This window comes from Marmota flaviventris, chromosome X (genome assembly GCF_047511675.1).
Source record: "Marmota flaviventris isolate mMarFla1 chromosome X, mMarFla1.hap1, whole genome shotgun sequence".
Classification (NCBI taxonomy): domain Eukaryota; kingdom Metazoa; phylum Chordata; class Mammalia; order Rodentia; family Sciuridae; genus Marmota; species Marmota flaviventris.
Window position 1 is genome coordinate 53,330,419 of NC_092518.1, and position 5,396 is coordinate 53,335,814.

Genomic DNA, 5,396 nt, shown 5'->3' on the forward strand with positions numbered 1-5,396 from the left:
TTATTAACATTTTATCAGAAAATGGCCTGTTTTTCTCCCTATAATGCTCTCATTTAAAAAAAATTTTTCCTGCATTCTTGAGTATTCTGCTTTTAAATTTGCCATTTGGTTCCAATTCTTCCTATTATGGAAGCCATCTCTGGTTTTGTAATGAAAGGCATTGAAAATGTGATTTGATTAACAAATGTAGTTTCTGGTAAGGCGGATTTTATTTAAAGTAAATATATTTAAATCACAGGTTAGGAAGACTTGATTTTATAGAACCATAAAATATTGGCATTGGAAGGGAAATTAGAGGTCATTGAGACCAACTCTCTATCTGACTCATGAATCAGATTATTAACTACAACGTCCCTGACATTTTTCTTGGAAAAGTGCTTTCTTGTTGTTTGCTATAGCCTTAATGCAGGTTCTTCAACTCAGCAGTAGATGTAGGCTTCATTTTAGAAGGTACACACTAATAAACTTTAAAGCAATGACTCATTTTTTTACTCTTTTCAGATTAATTTTGCATCTATATAAGGAAACTGAATAATGATTTTATTATTTGCCAAAGCTAATTGAAGTAGATACTTGTGAGGTCATTGGGAGGAAAGCAATCTACTATTCAGCAGGTTAATTACAAATATTGGTGAGGGTTCTTTTTTGCCAGACTGTATTTAAAAAGACAATTTAGGTGCTTCATGTTAACAAAAATAACCAACTTACTATGAAAAATTTCCTTTGCTAAAACATATATAATTATTTAAACAAGATGTGAATATGAACTCTCAAATTGTTTACCTAGTGATAAGTATGTGTGTAGTGACCATAATTTTAAATAAAAATCAAGTCCCCTGTCATCCAAAAAACTAAAAATATTTTATGTAAAGAGCCCAGTTTTCATCTTTAATTTCCTATTTGTACACTTGAAGAAAAAGACTAGCGTTTTTTTTTTCTAGTTTTAAAAAATGTTCTCAATTAAAAATGAATTTTTGTAATGGGAGAAGATGTCCCCTCTTTATCTGTATGAGAAGATTCCTGGCATTAAAACTTGATCCATCACTATGGGTGTCTAAATCCAGGTGTTTGTGAGGTTTCTATTCATTTTCCAGTGAAATGCTGAAAACCTCACCAGCAAGACTACATTGGTAAAATATTGATCACTGACAACATTTTCTGGGTGCTTGTTTTATACCAACTGCTGTGCTAGGTTCTGGGAATATAAAGAAGATTTCAACCCAGATCCAGTTTCTAACCTTGAGTCTAGTGAAGAAGACAGGGATGTTAAAAAAAAGCAATTATAACACAATATTTTATAACAGAGGATTGTACAACACATAGAGAACAAATTCCCTACCTCTGCCTTAGGAAGTCAGGAAAGTCTTCACAAAGGAATTGTGAATTTGACTGATGGATAAATAGGAATTCATCTGGCAGAGAGAATGGGAAGGGCATTCCAAGCAAAGAGAATAAAATGTAAAAAGGCATGGAGACATGACTGAGCATGGCATATTAGGGAAAATTTAAGAAGGTTAGTATGATTGGAGGAAACTTGTATGGGAATTAAATGGTGAGAGATGAGTCTTAAAAGATGCATTGGAGGATGCATTTCCTGTAGGTATTGAGATGCCATTAATGGTTTTCCAGCAAGGGAATAGTAGGATCAGTTTTGTGTTTTTTAAGATCACACCAGCTATGACATGAAAAATTAAGTAGGGTTAACAAGACTGAAGTAGAGAATCTAGTGACACTTTAACACAAGGCCATGAATGAGGGTTTGACTTAAAGCAGTGGCAATAGAAGAAAAAAGGAAGGAGGCATATTCAGGAGAGATTTTTGTGATAGAGTGGATTTGGATATGGGAGACAACAGAGGCAAAGATGATTCTGAATTTTCCAGAGAAGAGAATGGAATTGTGATGAAGGTAACAAATTCAGTTTGAAATGCCTGTAGGATATGTTGGTGTATTTATTTAGATTAAAAATGTATTCCTTGGGCTGGGGATGTGGCTCAAGCGGTAGCGCGCTTGCCTGGCATGCGCAGGGCGCTGGGTTTGATCCTCAGCACCACATACAAATAAAATAAAGATGTTGTGTCCACCAAAAACTAAAAAATAAATATTAAAAAATTCTCTCTCTCTCTCTCTCTCTCTCTCTCTCTCTCTCTCTCTCTCTCTCTCAAAAAAAAAAAAAATGTATTCCAGATAATGTTATGGCAGGATGCTTGTGGACATTGATGTATCATTAAGTTTTGGCTAGGACTAAGTACTAAACAATATCTGAAAGTGAAATGGAACCATATGCTCCTGTGTGAAGGTACTTTGTAAACCTTGTTGATCTGCTGAGAAAACTTTTCTAAATCATTCTACCCTAAATAATTAGAAACTATCATTTCTATTCCACATGAGTCTCAGGATGCATTCAATTCACATCCATTGTGCTTATCAGATAAGTTTCTAGTTTCTTTTTTTAATATTTTTTAGTTGTTGATGGACCTTTATTTTATTTATTTGTATGTGGTGCTGAGAATCAAACCCAGTGCCTCACGCAAGCTAGGCAAGTGCTCTACCACTGAGCCACAACCCCAATCCTAAGTTCCTACTTTCTAGGCCAGGCATTGTGTTAGATGTTGAGTGTGGCAAGATGAGAAAGCTTTAGTCTCAGTCCCTCAAGTGCTCAGGGGCTGATTATATGTATTCAGACAACTTTCTAGGATTCCCTCAAACATTGAAGTCATCTTCCAATCATCCTAGAGTTTAACTCAGATTTAGAGGTAGGGAGAGTAAGATTTGAAAAGTAGAGATCATTGTATTTCTAACTTAAGGTGATGCCAACATGAAATTTTTATACACAGAAACTTCATGATGAAGTGTCTAATTTGACCACAAGAAGTGGACTATTGGTCTGAACTTAGAAATATTTGTGTCATATAGATTTTGCCTTCATTTTGGGCAAATACAATTCTACTTATAATAGCTAAAAGTCAAGGTCATTAAGGCACTTATAGCTACTACACTGATATTTTAACATTCCTTATTTTTTGCTGTGTGTTTGAGAAATACAAGGACTGATATCAAAGAGTTCTTAAAGAATGTGTCTGCTGAAAGAGTGACTTAGGTTTCTGTCTTTGCTCTCATAACAAGTAATGTCCCTTTTTTTCTTTCTCATAAAAATAATATTTTAAAATATTTTAATCTTGGATTTTTAATTCCATGTCAATTTTTACAGAAAAATATTTTAAAAGGTCCAACACTCTTTCAAGATAAAAATGGTAAACTAAAAATAGAAGTGAACATCTTTAAAATTAGTAAAGGTCGTAGATGGAAAAACCCTCAGCTAACATACTCAGTTCTGAATGTCTGAAAGCTTTCCCCTTAAGATCAGCTAAGAGACCAAGATGCCCACTTCCACTTCTTTTCAACATTTTAATGGAAGTACTAGTCAGAGCAATGAGTAAAGGAAAAGAAGTAAAAAGCATCCAAATTGCAAAAGAAGAAATAACACTCTATTCTCAGATGACATATTATATCCTAGAAATCCTAAAAAACCCATACACAAAAAAACTCCAAAGTTTAACACCAAAACAACAACATCAACAACAACCCAATTAATAGATGGTCAAAAGAACTAAACAGACACTTCTATAAGAAGAAATACAAATGGCCAGAAAATATATAAAGAATGTTCAACACTTCTAGCAATCAAGGAATTTCAAATCAAACTTACATTGATTGAGCTTTCAGCTCACTCCATTGTCAAAATGGCAATTATAAAGAATACAAATAATAATAAATGTTATTGAGGATGTTGGGGAAAAAGTATACTCATACATTATTGGGGAGGCTACAAATTAGTACAACCACTCTGGAAAGCAATATAGAACCACCATATGACCCAGCTATTCCACTCCTTGGAATATATCTGAAAGATCTAAAATCAGCATACTATAGGGATAATAGCCACATAACTGTATATAGCAGCACATTTCAAAATACCCAAGCTATGGAACCAATCAAGGCACCCTCCAACAGATAATGGATAAAGAAAATGTGATACAATTGAATATAATGGAATTTTACTCAGTCATAAAGAAGAATGAACATATGGTATTTGCTGGTAAATTGATAGAACTGGAGAATATCATGCCAAGTGAAAAAAGCCAGTCCCAGAAAGCCAAGGGTTGAATGTTTTTTCTCATAATATGGAAGTTTGACCAAAATAGGAAGGAGATTGAGCAGGAGGGAAGAGAGACAGGACAAAGGCAGAAAAGGGTGAAACTGAATACCACAGTGAATTTCATCTTTATGTATAACTATAATGTACTATTTTTTAAAAAAAAAACTATAAATAAACAGAGAAAAATAAACAGGAGAGAGGAGAGGAGGGAAAGGAGAAGTACTGGGGGACTGAATAAGAGCCAATTATTAAAAAAAAGAGCCAATTATATTCCATGCTTGTACACTTATGTCAGAATGAACCCCAATATTATGTATAACTATAATGCATTAATTTAAAAAGAAATTTTAAAAGAATGAAAAAACTATTAAGGCCAAAAGAAAACTCAGTAAAGTTGTAAGATAAAATATCAATATAAAAATCACTGTTATTTTATACACTAACAATGAAATTCAGAAAACAATTTTATCTACAATAGCATCAAAAACAACAAATTGTTATAAAAACTGAAATGACACCTAAATAAAAGACCTCCCATTTTCATAGACTGAGAGAGTAATATTACTAAAATGGCAATACTCCCCACATTTATCTATAGGTGCCTCTCAGAATCCCAGCCTCAATTTACAGAGTTGCTGCTGCCACTTCTGTAACCACTACTACCACTGTCAATGTACAACAAAGATGGTGCTGCTACTGGGAGCTGATGTGAGGGCTTTATTGTCTGTACCAAAGGAATTTGTTTTTTTCTGAGCCAGGCTATGCCTCTGTTTTTAAGCTACATTTAACAAGAAAGCTCCCAAAGCAAAGCTGCCTCATGTTTCTTATTTCTGAGATGTTTTTTTTATGAAAGAGCTCTCATTGTTTTTCTTCATGTCACACCCTCTTTCAAACTCAGGCTTGAGTGTCCCAAGACCTGGGTCAAAGAACAAGTTGATTGGTAGACATGGCAACCAGTGCTCTATTGAGTTTTACCTTCCTTTTGCATGCTGTTCACTACTGTTTATCCAAAATTGTGGGCTTAACTCTGTCTTTCCTTGTGGGATTCTTTCTCAGAAGTCTTCTCAGCTCCTCATCTAAAAAGATCACTTAAGAGACCACCCAATAAATCCTGTAGATGTCTGAATCCTATGTTATACAATATATGCTAAAGCCAAGACCCTCTTCTTTATTATATAACTGACTTAATATTTATTAGATCATTCATATCTTACTTACTAAGCACATATCATGTGTCAA